Below are 18,606 nucleotides of genomic sequence, written 5' to 3'. Positions count from 1 at the left end.
CCCAATGGAGGGAATCTTCTATCGTTTAACCTTATTTTCTAAAAGAGAGATGGGTAAGAAACATGTAGAAAATATGACCAGAATGCTATAAAATTTCATGATGTGAGGATACGCACACGCTTCTTAGAATGGAGTTGACATATTTTTGCTGGACTAGAGCGGACTAGTTCTTTGGCCACTGGAATCTGCTTATTATCAGTGGGAGTTGGGTTTCTCTATGCTGGAGCAGTATCTATGAAAACTGGAGTTGGTTTATTATCTCCTGGCGTTTGGATCTTTTGCAAAGACCTGGTTTGTAACCCTTCAGATTCTAACATAGCCATCTTCCCCTTGCATGCCTTATATAGAAGAATGGTGCTTCAATTATAAAACATGCTACATCAGAGATGGAATAGGTACTGAAGAATAGAAAGGCATGACATATTGACATGTATTCCCTCCATCCAGAAATAAATGGATGGGTCTAGGCGTATTTCAGTTCTAGATACATCCAGTTTTATCCATTTCTGCGACATGTAATCCGGACAAAGGGAGTTTGATGTAAAAGCTAGGGATACGGCAGGACAACAGTGTAAAAGAAACACTACTTGAATGTAAAATTGTATGCTAGCGGAATACATTACAGAAAAACACTAAGGCAACAGATGCGTGTATGATTGGGAAACTAAGATGGCATTGCAAGAGACCACTAGAACATCACTTCAATGTAAAAAAAGAACATGATATGGTAGACAGATGAAGTACATACTGATAAATAACAATGCATAAGATATTGAGAAGCATGATGTCCAAACTAAGCAGATGGCATTGCGATAGAGTAGAATGACAATACTCGAATTTGAAAACATGTTATCATTAATGGAATAGGTACTGAAAAATAGGAAAGCATGCCATATTTACATGCATGATCAGCAGGCAAAAGCACAAGGCATTGCAACAGAGTAGATGCACTCCAGGACATTATATGCATGTTGTACCCATATCAAGGGCCAAGTTAGAGCAAGGACCTTATGGGGTGAATAGGATTCATCATCTTTCTGCTAGTCTTGTGAAGAACTGCCTTTACATGTTCCATCATATTGGGTATCATTGACGTCAAGTTTGTTGGCCGTTACATTGCTCCGTGAGGTTCTTGTGGATAAATCAATGTGTGCAATTATATCTGACATGCATGAAAGACAACTAGTAGTTAGATTTATGTAATGAGTGCCTGTAGGAGATGACATAAATAGTAGGACTGGGGTTAACTAGCAGCAACAGGTCTCAAAAACTAAATGGAGAACACAGATGAAAGCTATAGAATATCTATCGTTTGTACTCGAGATTAACTAGATGGCACACAAAAGTATTAAGGAACAACATAGGTTATAATAGAAGTGGTATAATACCATAATCACCAGCCTGTGGGATAGCATTGGCTGATGGATGATAACTATGGAACAGCGTTACCTAAAGAACAAGTCTCTTAGCTGAACAATGGAACAACGTTAACTCCTGAACAAGACCCGTAAGAGATCAGCATGAATATACAGTGAAATGTGATAATCTATTTTCAATGCTTAGATGAATAACAAAGCCATAAATGTTGCACACAAGTAAGATGAGGGTACAACCTATCTGGCTGCCATCCATAGGAGTGAGCATCATGTGCTGACTTGTCGATGGCCCTGCAGTTGTTGTGGTTGTCCATGTCGGGCATGCGCATTCGATGCAGGGAACTGTTGAGTGGGGACTATAGCTCCCTTCTGGTGCATGCTTCCCTTGTTGGAGCAACTGCGGTGAGTCGGAAGACGGTGTGACTGAAGATGCAGAAAACACATAATGTTAAGAACGACACATCTCTCCGATCTGAAGAAATACCCTAAGAGATCAACAGCAAGGTACGAGAGTGGTCACACATCTGTTGACTGAAGATTAAATTGGGGTCACACGATTTTATTTTATTTTGATGCTGTCCAATCTACGTCGGATGGCTTGATGGCCGTCTTGTGCCTCCCGGCTGACACTGTTCGGAATCTTCCCCGAAGAGCCAGCGACCACCGGTAGAGCAGCCTGCCTCCGCCGTCCGTGGCCCCGACCAAAACCGCGCACCCCGCCCCACCGCACTGCCGTGGTTGCGCCGCCCCCGGGCCAATCCACAAAGACTCACCATCATCCAGATCCGGCAGCGGTAGTACCTTCAACCCACGCAACTCTAAGATAGCCATCTAAGCGCTGCTTCTACGGCGAACTTGCGCCCCTGCACCCTTACGTTAGACACCAGCCAACCGACAGCCTAGGAGCTCCGCCGGCTCGAGGGGTGCTGCTTCCCATTGGGAATCGATTGGCCCAGAATAAAAATTCAGACAACTGACGCCTAAATAAAGTGATTTGAGATGACGGTGCGACCTATCTGGCGGCCCGGTGGAGTAGGCAGCTCCAGCTGCCTAGTCGGTGAGGCCGGCACGGTTGCGGTGGCTACCAGCGGCAGGGAAGTAGAGATGTCGCGATGGTCGACGACTACAGGGAAGCAGCGTCGGGGCTCTGGACGGGTCCAAAGTTGGAGCCGCTCCGGCGCCGTGAACGGCGGCGGGGGTGAGTCGACACCGGTACGGTTCACGCGACCGTCGTCGAGGCAGCTCCAGCAGCACGGAGTAAGAGGCACACGGCCCAGTGCACGATGACAAATAGACAGCGTCTCCGGGATTAGAGAGGAGGGCGGCTGTGAATTTGGTGCGGTGGGGGCGCCATGGCGGAGGGGCCGAGGTTTCGCAGCTCAGGAGAAGGGAGCTTCCGGGGAGAAGGTGATTTGACACCCACGAGGTATGAATGGGGAATTGGGAGGGGGAACCATGTCTTACGGACGCATTTGTCTGAAATGTGGGGGAGTTACAGTTCTACCCCTGCCTTTAGGTTTCTCGGTTTGGGTCTGTGTACTGAGGGTCGGGATAGTAGAGTAACTTTGCTTCTCCCAAATAGTGGGCGCGAGCGATTTCGGGCGAGGAGGGCGTGTTTTGAAATATAGTAGGCGCGAGCGATTTCGGGTGAGGAGGGTGTGTTTTGAAATATAGTGGGCGCGAGCGATTTCGGACGAGTAGTTCATGTTTTGAAATAATGGGCGTGAGGTATTTCGAGCGAGGACAGGGTGTTTTGCCGACCATGGTTTATGAATTATTCGGCACATGTCAATTCGGCCGAGGAGAAGGCGCGCTTGGATGAAGTTACGAACCTACCCTCGATGTACAACAGGCCAATTGATGCGTGTCCCACATAGGCCGGTAATTTCGCGTCTCCCATTTATTTGCTCAGGTGAATTCCACCGAGCAGAGGGTGTTTAACGGTTTGTTCAAATTTTGAGAGAACGAGCATCCACGTCTACCTTACCAAGTCGATTCGAATCAAATTTTTAAATATTATCTTGCCACTTCTTTTTTAGATGGAGAGATGATGCTCAGGAGTAATGTGTTTTTACATGCTCGTTGCTTGCGATTTACTATATGACAAATAGTTGACCCACTAGAAAACGGGAATCAAATCTAAAATGAAATATCTCGATTCAATGAAATAGCTCGTTCATCAGGTTAAAATAGTGAACTAAATCCAAAATTAAATACCTCAATCGAGTAGCATGTTGTACTGTATTATAGTACTCCATGAACATGTTGAGAGTCAAATTAATGAACTTGTTTGATATACGCATATCTCCGTTCATGTGTGGATTGCAGACAACATGTTCTCCAATTTAAATATTTGAATGCAAGTTTATATCGAAACATGGTTTATATCAGTCTTTGATGCATAAAATGCGACCTCCCCCTCTCCCGGACTCCTGCTCTCTCTCTCTCTCTCTCTCTCTCTCTCGCCAACAATTTTCAATTCTATCGCACGCATCCAACACACAAACCTTGTTGGTCCCTCTCTGTCTCTCTCTCTCTCTGTGTGTGGGGGGGTCTTTCTAGTTCGCATGTATATATACTCCATCTATAGGTCTCTCTCACACACTATGTATGATTCTCTAGTCCAAGCTAAATATCTTGGGTGCACTCATTGTACGCACACAAATTTCTTGGCTCGTTGCCCGTAACTCTCTCACGCACCACTCTGTCGTCTCGAAGCTCTTCCCTCTCTCTCTCAAACTCTCCATCTACCTGGGTCACACATAAACATGCATATCTCACTCGCACTCGATAGACCCATCTAAAACTTTATCTCTCTCCCTCGTTCTCTCCCCATCTCACATGCACACACACACACAATCTCATGCCTAGCCAAGTATGATGGTCTCTCACTCAAATGTAGGCACACGCAGTCCCCCCCTATATGTATATGACTAGCTAATCTTAGTCTCCATTACAAACATGTGCATGGTCTATCTCGATTTCTCTCGGGGCATCTTTCTATCTCGCACGCACCTCCCTCGATCTCCCACCCATATAAGTCCCCTCACGATCTCGAGGGGATCTCTCTATCACAAACACACCCTCTCTCCCTCCCGATGCGTCCATGTTCTCCATGTGTCCCTGTCGACCTTTGTTCCTTGTTGGCTAGACCTCTATTGGACATGTGCTATAGGGGTGTCTCTCTCCGTTGCAAACAATCATGCACTAGCTCACTTCGTGTATCTCCTCACCTCGCTTTTCTATCTCGGAGATGCATGCATGATATGTTTGCATAAGAAACAAAAAAACACACTCTCACTCTCTAATTTATCGTTTGTTGTCTCTTTCTCTTTCACACACATACTATGTTTGCACACTCACTCATTCTCCTTCACACGCACTTGATCTCTCTCGATTTAGGCACTCTCTTCGGTCCATAGCATATAGATTTATTGAAAAGTCAAACATCACAAAGTTTGACCATGTACGTGGAGAAAAACATTTACATCTAGAACGGCAAACATATACCATTAGATTCATCATGTGATGTAGTTTCATATGATGTATCTTTGATATTGTAGATATAAATAACATTTGCGTAAACCTGATCAATGTTTCCAAAGTTCTACTTCTAAAAAAAATTACATGCACTGCATTATCGAGCAGATGGAATATCTATTTCCCCCTCTCAGCTATCTGACGAACCACTCAGCCTTATTGGGGCTCCTCTATCTCTCTCAAACTTTATATCTCCCTCGTTCACACATACACATGTCTCGCTCGCGCTACATGTAGACCCATCCAACACTCTCCGCCCTTGTTCTCTCTCTATGTGACACACACCCCCCTAATCTCTACTCCTAATGGATGAGTTGGTTGAATAATCCCCCCACTTTCGTCTGGGTTTTTTCGTCCGGTTTTTTTCCATCAAATTACCCCCACCCCCATGCCCACCCACCGAACCGCGCCCACCGAACCCCACCCACGCACGTAGCCAAAGAAACAGCGCCCTGCCGCTGATCAGGATCGCCCTGACACCGATCCCCATACCAAATACCCCGCTGCCGATCAAATCTGCGCAGCCGTCGTGCGATCTGCGCACTCCACAGCGTCGCCGCCGCGGAACGACTCAACAGGGCCGCCACCACGTTTCTGGATCGCTGGCAGTTTCTGGATCGCGCGCCGCCGCGGAACGTGCGATCGACGACATTGTACGGTTTCAACCCTAGGTATGAACACACAGGTTTTCTTTGTTTGTTATGTCTACGTGTACAGATCGGGGCGATCCTAATGGACTCGTGTTCAAACTAAATCAAGCCATGCCAGACTTCATTTTCCACCTCCGCCGCCGGCCGCTGCCCGCGCTCAAACCCCTCTGTAACTAATACAAGACCTTTTAGGTCAATACTTCGTGACCTAAAACACCTCATATTAGTGTACAAAGGATCGCCCTCAATTTAGATAACATGAAGAATACTTTTAGTACTGAATTGGTTATCCTTCCTAAAGAAAATATTAGCAGTCACCGAAACAGTACAACATAGTTGCATCAATCAATACCTTGCTGCCTGAATCACTTGTTTCTGTAAAAATTACACCACAACTTCATGTGCCCATGATATTTGAGGTTCAGAGCAGTCCTTGAGAGTAGTTTGCGAATCAATTACGGAGAAGGATTCCAGAGTGATTTTCACTGGATTTTGACTGGATTCCAAAGTGATTTGGAATATGGGATTAATACATGCCCACGATAGCGCATTAGTAATGAAACAATTCTCTGAAAGAATCAGCAAAGTAGAACTTGTGAGGTTTCATTATGTCCCTCCAAACAACCTTGATGGACATCCTTGTCAGAATAGCACAACCGCATATGAATCAATTAACACAGCAATGGGAAGATAAAGAATTATTCTGAATAGCAAAGAATAGGTAAGTTCACATGAAAATAGGTCACCTTTCTAAATTCCAAACCTGTACAATAGCAAGCTGCGCTTGTGATCTTCGACGGCCTTCATCTGCCTGCAATCAGATGAACATGACATCTTAGCATCTTGAATTCTTAACATGTATTCAGCAGAGTCAGTTCACAAAAAATGCAAAGTAGCAAAGTCTGTTCGACATGTCTTTCTATTTTCATATATATAGCAAGACTCATAAATCTGTAACAACCTGCCCTTATGGACTAAATTTCTGTACAATGGGAGCGGGCCTTTAGTACTGTTGGTATTTCACGTGATTTGCTTGCAGAGTCAGTTTACAAGTTTTTGCGTGATACCTGATTCTGTTGGACATGTCTTTTTTTAGTAGTTACATATGGGGACTCCACACAGCAAGCCAGCGGAACTGACGACTTCATCACATGTACCTCCAGGTATATGTTCACCTATAAATTGTGCTACACAAGTCAAACATATATATATTCAACTATATATCTGTTGCATGCCCGATGGAGGGGACAAGTGTTGACGACTCTAACGAAGGGATTATACCCGTAGCCGATGATGTTGACAAAATTTACCCATGTAGTCCAGGTATAAGGTTTATTTTTATCCTTTTTAGTTGAAAAATCATACCTAACAGACTTGGGCACAACCGATTCTAATGTATCAACATCTTTACTTCTAGGAGTCCATATTACTCCCTCCGAACGGATGATACTTGAGACCGATGGTGATAGCACATATGATACTCCAGGTATATATCTACCTCCTTGTATATGTTCAACTACATATTTTGTTATACATGTCAAACACCATCACAGGAGATGTTGCAGGCCCCATGGAGGGGCCAAATGGTGACGACTCTAATGAAGGGGTTATACCTTGAGCCGACGATGTTCATAAGAATTACCCAAGTAGTCCAGGTATTAAGGCTGTGCATATATACTGAGATTGCTTTTATGCTTTTTATGTGATAAATCATACCTAACAGACTTGGGCAAAACCGATTCTAAAAGATCAAGCGTGGGACTTGTAGGAGTCCATATTACTCACTCGGACAGGACAATACTTGAACAGGCCGATTGTGAAAGGACATATGTTCATCAACCTTCCCGTCTGATTTCGGGTAAGCATTATGTTGCCGAAAGGTTAAGACCATGTGCCTACAACTTTGCCTTGTTTCGGTCCAATATATTGTTATGTTAACATGATGCAGACAACCCTCCAATCTCATTCCTATATAATGTAGGTTCGTTGCCAGCTCTCAGTTATCTGACAAAATAACTAGCTAGCATGCAACGTGACAGTTGGCAAGAGAGGCCGCATAATGTTCCACGCCATCCTCACAGTGATATCACTAATGCAGATCAACCATCCTCTATGGACCTTGACGAAAAAAGAGAGTTGATAAAAGCTCGGAGGCGAGCTGCTTATAGAAAGAAAAAAGAGGAGGCTACCGTCAAGCAACAAGATGAAAATCTGTCTGCCCTTACGATATCAGGTAAGAATGCTTTATGGGAAGGCACTGCGATGATATTATATATACTCCCTCCATTCCACAATATAATGTTAATATCATTTCACATGCAGATATGCTGAATGTGGGTGGGTTACCTCTCGGTGATATCACTAATGTGTGTCAACCAACCACGGTGGACCTTGACGATAAAAAAGAGCAACTAAAGTCTCGGAGAAGAGCTGCTTATCGAAAGAAAAAAGAGGAGGCAGCCAGCAAGCAAAAAGATGATAATCTGACTGCCCTTACGATATCAGGTAAGGATGTTTATGTTTCAGCAATATGATGACCGTATGTATACTTTCTTAGTGAATAATGTAGGCGACATATGTTTCCTCACCCCAACCCCACGAATAATTGACCAAGAATAGAGAATAAAAATAATTGACCAATACTTGACCACTGTGTTAACATACAATTCCTGATCATTTAGGTTCAATTCGATATATGGCAGACATACGACTTTTGAGTACATACAGACTTTATGTATGGACACGGAGGGATTCTATAAAAAATAAACCCTAGATAAAGAAGTAGCTTCAACCAGCCCTGTTACCTCTCGGTGAACAATGAAGACCCTAAACCCTCCGGGCAGATATGCAAAATGTTCCCCTGTTACCTCTCGATGATACCAACCCAACTACATCCAGCTATACATCATTGTTTAACCTGACCGTGCAGATATATAAAGTAAGCGTTTGTGTAGTACATGAAATCTTCTTGAACAATGAAGACCCTAAACCCTTCGTGCAGATATGCAAAATGTTCCCCTGCTACCTCTCGGTGATATCACTAATGGGTGTCAACCATTCTCGGTGGACCTTGATGAGAAAAAAGAGCAAATAAAGGCTCGGAGGAGAGCTACTTATCGAAAGAAAAAAGAGGAGGCAGCCAGCAAGCAACTAGATGAAAAACAGCCTGATAAAGAACACAAGGGTGACTTAACAGACGAGCAAATTGAGCAGAGAAACGCGCGGAGGCGAGCAAGTTATCGGAAAAAAGTGGGTGACGGAACGATCGATCTTCAAGAAAAAAATCAGAAGTTGCAAGAATGGCGCGTGCAACACCCTAAAACCATGACTGAGGATGAAAGGGGGGAGTCAAGTGCAAAGAGAAAGGCAAAGTATGCTGCAAAGAAAAACACGCCGTGTGCTGAATCGATCGCAATGCCACGTCCAGATCTAACTAGCACATTGTCCAACCCTCACACACATTGTCCGACTCTCACACTTTCAGCCCTCACGCAACAATTCGACAGTGAACAAATAGATCATGCTCCTACGGTCAATGCGGCCCCCACATACATTCGCAACACCGAAACCGATGGTACATATCCTATCAACCATCATCTTTCATCATGTATAAATAATGATGTATAGTGTTGTAGGTGCATACCTAAGCAGAACCTTCGGTGATGGTGCTGTAGATGGCGACCTCATCGAAATCAATGTGCACCTACAAAATGCCGACCAGCAAACCAGTGATCCGGTAACAATAGCGGATAATGGAGTGGACGAGCGGAGTCATGAGTCCAGAGCAGCGCCTGGGAGGAGAGCGAGCTTGCAAGGGTGGTATGGTGGCAAAGAAGCGTCAACAGAAAATTGGCAAGCAAAAAAAATGTACGCAAGTACCGCATGGTGAGAGGAATGTTCTACGCGATCGGCGTAATGAAAGGTTTGCAGGTAGGGTGATGACCCCAACCGTCAGGTCCATCTCCATACCGAAAATGAGCTCAACTGGACAACCTACCGTAGTGGAAGCACACGGTGCCTCGACCTCATCTAGCATTCCGGAGTACACGATCAGAAGTGAAGGTAACACTCCCATCCTTACTCTCCTTGCGTCCCTTGAGACTGAACCCTCACTTATTGGTTTCGCACCTGAGCAGACGACATGGACACTTACCTTAGTCGTCTCATGAATGATAATGTCAACCCTGATAGCCTCTTTGACGATGAGTATTACCTGTTTGCTGGTGAAGGTATGTACACCCACTTGAGCAACATCCACCCGTTTGAAATATCACACTAATTATAAACATTGTTTGCAGGCTCAGATCCTGATGACACAGAGCACGACGAATTGGAAGACTCAAGTCACAATACCTATGTCGACCATGATCCATTGGACTATGTCTACTCAAACCTCCCAGACCACACACACATCCTGAAGCACGCCGCAAATTGCGATCACTGCAAGGCCAAGAAGTTTGTGTCTGAGGCCCCAGGATTCTGCTGTCGCAGTGGGCAGATCCAGCTGAAGCAACCGGAGCCCATCCCGGAGCTAATGAGGCTTTGGTCTAGCATGGATGCGGACTCAAGGCATTTTTGGGAGAACATACGGTTCTTCAACGGCCACTTCTCCTTCACAACCCTCGGCGTCAGCCTTGATGAAAGCTACACAAACATGAAGTCTGGGGTGTACACGTTCCGGGCGCACGGCACCATCTACCACAACGTTCATTCCTTCGGGCCAACATCACGTCCAGATCATCTACAGTTGTACTTCTACGACGACGACCCATGCCTAACCCATCGCAAGGCTGCCACCGAGCAATTAGACCAAGATGTCGTCAGAAAGTTAGTGGACATACTCAGGGAAAACCCGTAATCCCAGCAGTTTAGGAGTTTGGGTGCGCACAGGGACAACCTCGACGATTACAGGATAGACCTCAACACTGACCAGAGACTAGACCAACAGAAGTATAATAGACCTCTGTCATCTGAGGTCGCTGCAATTTGTGTGGAGGGCACTGACCTAGCAAAGAGGTTCGATCGTAGGATTACACTTTGCGGGAATGACAACCAAAGGCACAGTATACATGTGACGGCTGGCTCGTATGACCCTCTCTCTTACCCACTCTTCTACCCAAGGGGGGGAGCTCGGTTGGCACCCGAAACTTCCTAAACGTGATGTCCCTTGGTCGGTTGTGCAACAACCAAGAGGTAGAGGTGATGATGATGATGATGAGGATGCAGGTAAGCCTTATGCATATTCTGTCGTTTAGATGAATTGCATACTTCTCATATGAATCCTAATGTCTGTGTTACTCATCCATGTGCAGAGGGGAATAGCAGGTTATGCGTCTCGGTGAGAGACTACTATTGTTACATGCTCCAGACACGACCTGGGATATTCAATCCCATACTCTGTGGAGCACGATTGCTCCAGCAATGGGGGGTGGACATGTACATCAAGATTGAGAGTTGTAGGTTGAAATGGCACAGGAAGAACCAGACAAAGATCCGTGCCGACCTGTATAAAGGAGTTGTTGATGCAATTACATCCGGGGAGACCCGGGCAAGCGTTGTTGGAGTAAGGATAGTGCTACCTGGAACGTACCCAGGTGGCGACCGCGACATGAAGCGGAGGCATATGGATGCCATGGCAGTTGTCCATACCTATGGGAAGCCTGACATCTTCTTGACCATGACCTGCAACCCTAACTGGGAAGAGATAACGAATGAGTTGTTTCCTGGTCAGACAGCGCAAGATCGACCTGATCTTGTGGCTCGTGTGTTCCATGGCAAGCTAGAGGCTATGAAAGAGATGTTGTTCAAGAAGAATATCCTAGGTGTTGTTGTTGCACATGTATACGTAGTCGAGTTCCAAAGAGGGGCCTCCCCCACGCACACTTTTTGTTGATCATGGATTCGGCCTATAAGCTTGTCGTTCCGGAGCAGTACGACCGACTCATTTCTGCCGAGCTCCTAGACAAGCAAAAGTATCCTGAACTCCACGCCTTGGTGGTGAAACATATGATGCATGGACCATGCGGTGCTCTCAACCCCAAAAATGTTTGCATGCAACAGAACGAGTGCAAGTGCAGATACCCACGGCCGTTCAATGAAAACACGGCACAGGGCAAGAACTCATACCCTGTTTATCGTCGTCGAGATAATGGTCGGCAGGCTAAGGTCCGGGGTAAAATGTTGGACAACAGATGGGTTGTGCCATATAACCCTTACCTTCTGCGGATGTTCAATTGCCACATCAACGTTGAGGTTTGCTCCAGCATAAAGGCCGTCAAATACCTTGACAAGTACATATACAAGGGCCATGATAGGGCTTCTTTCAACATCGACCAGCCCGACGTTGATGTTAACATTGATGAGATCAAAAGATATGTAGACGCGAGGTGGGTTACTCCTCCAGAGGTGATGTGGAGGATATTTGGCTTCCCCTTGTGTGCCAATGACCCGCCTGTCCTACAGTTGCCTCTTCATCTCCCGAATATGCACAGGGTGGCATTCAATGAGCAAGCTCACTTGACCGATGTAGTCGCCTCTGAGAAAGGTTCCAAATCCATGTTGACAGAGTATTTCAAAGCTAACCAAAACCACCCGTGGGCTAGGAATATATTGTACAAGGATTTTCCTGGAAGGTTCACATGGCAGAAGGGTAAGAAGTATTGGAAAGAGCGGGTGGAGCGTTATCAGATAGGTCGAATTGTGTCTGCCAATCCTGCCGAGGGGGAGCGATACTATCTGCATGTGCTGCTAAACCATGTTGCTGGCAAGACATCCTATGAGGACCTGCTCACCGTGGACAGTAGGCTATGCGGGAGCTTTAGAGAGGCTGCCGAAAGGTTGGGACTCATCGAGGCAGATAACACGCTCGACGACTGTCTTACCGAGGCAGAGCAGTGGGCGATGCCATGTTCGCTCAGGAGGCTCTTCGCAACAATTTTGGTGCACTGTGAGCCAGGCGACGTGCGTGGTTTATGGGATAGGCACTTCGAGCCTATGTCTGATGACTATCGGCGATCACACACGTGCCCGATTGAGGTGGAACAGATGGTGTTGCTTGACATAAGGGGTATGTTGCAGTCCATGGGCAAAGACATAGCTGATTTCGCTCTTCCATGCAATGACGATGCATTTGACCCAACCGAGGGCGAGGCCAGAGAAGTGATCGAGGAATCCAACGTCGATTTTGACATCAACGACACTAAATTGGCTTCGTCGCTAAACTTGGAGCAGAGGGCTGCATACGACGAGATACTAGCTTCTGTTGAACGCGGTGATGGGGGCGTGTTCTTTGTTGATGGACCGGGAGGTACAGGGAAGACCTTCCTGTACAGGGCACTGCTCGCCAAGGTTCGAAGCGAGGGAAACATCGCTATCACTACCACGACGTCAGGCGTCGCCGCTTCTATCATGCCTGGAGGCAGGACTGCCCACTCGAGGTTCAAGATCCCATTGAGCTGCGATGATGGCGCCTCATGCACCTTCACGAAACAGAGTGGTATCGCCAAGCTACTGAGGATGGCCTCATTGATACTATGGGACGAGGCCACCATGACTAAGCAACAGGCGGTCGAGGCACTGGACAACAGCATGCGCGACATCATGGGAAGACGGGACTGACCCTTTGGAGGAAAAATTGTTGTGTTTGGCGGAGACTTCAGGCAGGTGCTTCCGGTCGTCAGGAGGGGGTCCGGGGGTCAGATAATCGATGCAACCCTTCGAAGTTCACACCTCTGGAAGGGTATGCGCCAGCTAAGGCTCGTCACCAACATGAGGGCTCATAATGACACTTGGTTTGCGGATTACTTGCTAAGGGTAGGCAATGGCACCGAGGTGTGAACTTCGAAGGGTGACGTCCTGGAGAAGCTGATTAACCATGTGTTTCCGAGACTAGATGACAACATGTCCGATCCGAATTACATGACTTCACGCGCAATCCTCTCCACCACGAACGACAACGTCGACAAGATAAACATACGCATGGTAGAGCGTTTTCAGGGAGAAGAAGTAATCTACCATAGCTTTGACAATGCAGAAGACGACCCGTATGGCTACTACGCTCCCGAGTTCCTAAATGGATTGACTCCCAATGGTCTGCCTCCGCATGCACTCAAACTAAAGCTCAACTGCACCGTCATACTTCTGAGGAACGTTGATCCGGCTAATGGTCTGTGTAACGGGGCGAGGCTTGTGGTGCGAGGTTTCGAGAAGAACGCCATCGACGCAGAAATCGTGATCGGACAACACGCAGGTAGGAGGGTGTTCCTTCCTCGAATACCCCTATGCCCGTCTGACAACGACATGTTTCCATTCAAGTTCAAGAGGAAGCAATTTCCTGTAAGGCTTAGCTTTGCTATGACGATTAACAAGGCTCAAGGCCAGATGATTCCGATTATTGGCGTGTACCTACCTAATCTTGTGTTCTCTCATGGTCAACTCTATGTCGCACTGTCTCGAGCCACCGCAAAGAGAAACATAAAGATCCTCATTGAGAAGGACAAGGAGAAGGAGAATGCCAAGAAGCAAAGCGGTAAACCTAAGAAGTGAAAAAGACCTGCCTTGTCCTTACGAACCTCGATGAAGAACATCGTCTATAAGGAAGTCCTTACAGGCTGAAGTCTGCTCTTAAGAAGTTGGCGGGTTTTGAATAAGATAAAGGATTTACTCTTTTGCTAGAGACAATTTTGTGCTCTTCCGTGTTCTTATACAAATATTTATCTTTCGATGTTAGCAACTGAACTTTATTATGTTTATTCAACAAGTCAAATATTAATAATATTGCCTCGGATTTGTGACTTTGCAAGTTGCCAATTTTTCCTGTATGTGACATTATTTCTCCTTTTGCCGGATTGCTTATGTATATTATTCTTTTGTTGTTTTGTAATCAATCATCTACTACATCTAAACTAGGCTTTGTTTTCCTACATAAGTATTGCACACTGCCTGGGTCACTCCGTTGTTGTAAAATTCACCGAAGTGTTCTACATTAGAGAAATATTTATGATGCGGCCCCAAAGCAGGCACAGTCAATGTTATTTATTTTTGTCCTGTATAGTCTCTTATTTGCCCCTTATTTGAATTTTATAACCCCGGCTTTTCAATACATATCTAAACAGACATGATGTGTTTCTAACTACTTAGTTGCAGGTTTGGCACAAGTAAACGGATGGATGCGTGTTGACATCTTCATGATCTCACAAATATTTCCAGTAGTATTATTTTCCTTTCATTGTGCCATATTCTGTCAGTTGCTTTTCCTATTGCGTGTATCTTGCAGATAAATAAGAGTTTTAATGAATTGTTGGAACCTGGACATTACCACAATTTATAACCACCTATTATTCTGCCACGACATGTACATTTTATAGCATATCAGGTGCGCTTCTTTCTGTTCGTGCCTTCAAAATATCAAACCAGAGGACATCTACTAATATATTTTTGTAGCTCTGCTGCTTCCGATGGTACATGAGCTATCACTGTGGTTCATCTACTAATATATTTTTGTAGCTCTGTTTGCATGTGAACATTGTATACATGGCATGTACTATGAAAGAACAGTATGTACATGTCGGTATATTTTTTTTCTATGTCACGACATCTGATCCTATCGTTCTCCCTATATGTCGTCCAAACACATCTATATTTACCTATATGTCGTAAAAGTGCATATGTACTTCTCAGTTCTTATAAAGAACGAAAACTGGGTGGTACGCATTATCAGAGTTGTGTATAATCATTTAGGGAAATGTCAAAAAGTAAAAATCACGTGAATTGGGAATAGAGAAATTCAAGTAGGTAGGAAGTAATGACATACCAAATGATAAAGAATAGCACCACTGCAGCTACAAAATCGCAATCGTTTGCTTAAAGCTCTGAACTCAATTCACCCTGAAAAACATAGTCATCTGAAGTCAGACTGCATGATAGTCGGATGGGACAAAATCAATTGACTGTCTAAAACCTTCCATAGGGGACATACAAATATTTTGCGGTATATAGGTTCCTACTGACAGTTCAAGAAATGCAAACATATAGCACTATTATGTTAAATAGGTCACCCTAAACCATGCTATAAATTAACCATGATCATGAACCCAAGCATAATGACTACCTGTACCAAGCAAAAAATAGGACCTTGGAGATATGTAATGTAAAGTCAAAAATAATAATTATCATGCTTTCCTTTTGTTCCCTGAATCGATATTTTTAGAAAGCAAAATGGAAATACAAGGCACACATCATTAAGAAAGAGATGGTCATATTCTAATATTAACTCCTGCTCATTGTGGACGGAAGGCTATGTGGTAGAGCCAGCAGCTGACCAAAGCACCTGTATTAGGAGGGGATTTGTTACCTCGATGTGTTGATAAGGCAATGGATTGGTCATGTCCCACAGGATCACGCAGCGGACGTAGTCATTGACACATTGGGGAATCGGCTCGGGCTGGCCACTTCGTGGAAATCGACGGCGCGGCAGCACACTATGCTCGGCTGGGGTAAAGAACATCATGCGGTGAAATCTAATTATCTGGATGACATGATCTAATTACACAAAATAAGATATCTTAATGGTTTTGTTAACTCAGATTATAAATCATAAAATTTATAAGAGGTAGCAAATTGTAAAAGAGACAAAGTTCGACAAATCACCTCTTTTCGTTCCATAAATCATGTGTTGTCCATATCATATAGCTTGGAGGATAATATCTGCCCATAGAAATGTTCAGAAAGAAGAAAAATGTTATTATCGACAAAATGAAATGTCGGAATGAAATATATTCAGAGCTCGAATGAAATCAGCAAAGTAAATAAACCCCTTTTCTTTAGATAATCAAAAAGGTCAGAGTAATGGACCACACATGACAATAACCAGCATAGTTAACTTCTACTATTTCATCTATCCCCAACGTATATATAACAAAACAGTATAGAGAGGTCGGATAGGACTGATATATTAACTTCGACATCAAAGAACTGTGTCAACACACACATCCGATTGACCTTGTCCAAGGCCAAAAGAACAGTAAGAAAATTGGGGAATGACAAGATAACTGATTTGAACATGCAGGACATTGTTACGTTCCTCTCACGCAGAGGAACAGACTAACAATCAAGCAAGCAAGTAAATAAATATGAGGTAACAATATTATGTTTTTCGTTCAGCAGCTGGTCTGATAAAAAAATAGTTGAAGAGTTAAGGAGAATATATATCCACTTGGGTGGTTCCTTGGCAGACGAACTTTTTTCACGGGGGTTGGCAAGCAAACTTAATTGTAAATGTAGGCAGCAATAGTATACAGTACCAAAGATATGACAGTGTCGATGTAGTAGTTGCGACTGTATCTCATATAACAACAATTCAAAGAGAGAAAACATGTATGTACGAGCTCACTAGGAAATCAAACCATTAGTCAACGTGGAGCACCATGAAAAGAGTAAACTTTAACTGAAGAATTGTTTGTTTTATTCTCACGTTGGTATTCTTCAGATCTGCATTAGGCCATTAGCTCTATCCACCTGCCATCATATTCTCTTACATTAAAGATTACCGAGGCAAATGTTAGACCACAATACATGGAGGACAGGTCGCTGGGGCAGGAAACTGGTTGTTGGGCGGGAGCATTTGGCTGCGGGCGACATGAATTCAGGGGACGGAGAGCGGAGACCAAGTGTGCAGCAGTAGGTACCCCGATCTACAGTGACCACGCATCCTAGGTCCTAACGATGGCGATGGGTGAATAGATTACCTCGAGGAGGAGAGCAAGCTCGGTACATGGCATTGGTGAGAGCAGAGGGAGGTCCATCCATGGCATGGCGACAGGGGCGCTGAGCGAGGAAGAAGCGCAGGATCCCCGCTCCTCTCCTGGCGCGCAAGCTCGTCCGTCGAGGTGGAAGAAGACCGCCCTTCGGCGACGGCGGTGATGACCTTTGCGTGATGTTGGTCGCCGGTTGTGTGCGCATGTGGCCGCCGCCTGGTCGCTCGATCTGCGCGGTCAGCGCCGTCGGATGAGTAGAGGGGAGGGGACGAGAGGGGGCAGCGGTGGGAGACGAGTTCGCTGGTTGTGGCGGCTGTGGGGGCGACAGCGGAGGGAGTGGAGTGGGTGACTCGGCCGAGATTAGGGATTTGCGTGTGCGGGAGTGGAGAGAGTGAGGGGAACGATAGAGCGAGGGGAAGGAGAAGGTGGGGGCTGTTTTTTCTTTTCTTTTTTTCTAGAAAGATATAGTGGGGCTGGTTGGGTCATGCGGGATAGGATAGTGAGGGGAAGGAGAGAGTGGGCTATGCTGATTTGGGCATTGGATCCCAAAATTTGTTGTACGAAAAAAAATATTATTCTCAAAAACCAAATTAATTGAACATGGATTATAGAAATAAAGTTTTTTTATAATTATTATATATATTCAGAATATCACACAAAAAACACAATTTTGAGAGAAGAAACAGAATATACTCGGTTTATGTTGGATTGCTTGCATGTTTTTATCTTTCGTCGGACAATTTTCCTTATCATGTATAAATAAATTAAAATGATCCAAGAAATTTTGGATGACTGCTTATTTATATATAAAGCGAAAATTGGTTGTTTGCTCCTAGAGAATTGCAACATTTTTTCTGTGATCGCAGTATACCATATCCTAAATAGTAGAGATTTCGGATAATAATCATCGACATGTTATTTAGAGGTGAGCCTACAATTTATTAAAACTGGGATGCCCCTGACTTTACTACAAAGCACTCTGCATCTCACTCAGTTTAAATCGAGCACTGCTCATTTCTAACAAATGACCAATGAATATATATTTTCCATACCATCATCATAAAAAAATTCTAATATTTGTTTCTATTACAGTACCTTTGTAGGTCATATAAAAAACTGGTGGAGTTGGATGTTGCTTTAAAACTGCCGACTGACATAGGATTGTTCTTCTTTGTATGTATGTTGCACATGATGTAATACTCAAATGGTATATTTCTATACATGTTTAATTTTGCAGAGTATCAGAGAGATGGGGATGGATCTTGTCGACATTCAAACACAACTCAT

General features: G+C 44.6%; 1 long non-coding RNA gene across 4 annotated transcripts; it reads right to left on the bottom strand.

Moving 5' to 3' along the window:
* Nucleotides 1-1,107: 1,107 nt before the first annotated feature.
* LOC123077878 (uncharacterized) lies at nucleotides 1,108-17,774 on the bottom strand. Of its 4 annotated transcripts, none has more exons than XR_006436862.1 (6): nucleotides 17,311-17,774; nucleotides 16,214-16,270; nucleotides 15,918-16,105; nucleotides 15,378-15,451; nucleotides 5,919-6,377; nucleotides 1,108-1,162 (listed from the first exon to the last, which is right to left on the bottom strand). It is a non-coding gene; the product is annotated as an uncharacterized lncRNA (long non-coding RNA). The 4 variants fall into 4 exon arrangements; XR_006436861.1 differs by lacking the exon at nucleotides 1,108-1,162 and adding an exon at nucleotides 1,733-1,799; XR_006436859.1 differs by lacking the exon at nucleotides 1,108-1,162 and having other exon boundaries at nucleotides 5,833-6,377.
* Nucleotides 17,775-18,606: the final 832 nt, after the last annotated feature.

The sequence above is a fragment of the Triticum aestivum genome, chromosome 3D, assembly GCF_018294505.1.
Source record: "Triticum aestivum cultivar Chinese Spring chromosome 3D, IWGSC CS RefSeq v2.1, whole genome shotgun sequence".
Classification (NCBI taxonomy): domain Eukaryota; kingdom Viridiplantae; phylum Streptophyta; class Magnoliopsida; order Poales; family Poaceae; genus Triticum; species Triticum aestivum.
The sequence above is the reverse complement of the archived record's forward strand: the minus strand, read 5'-3'. Positions and strand labels throughout refer to the sequence as shown.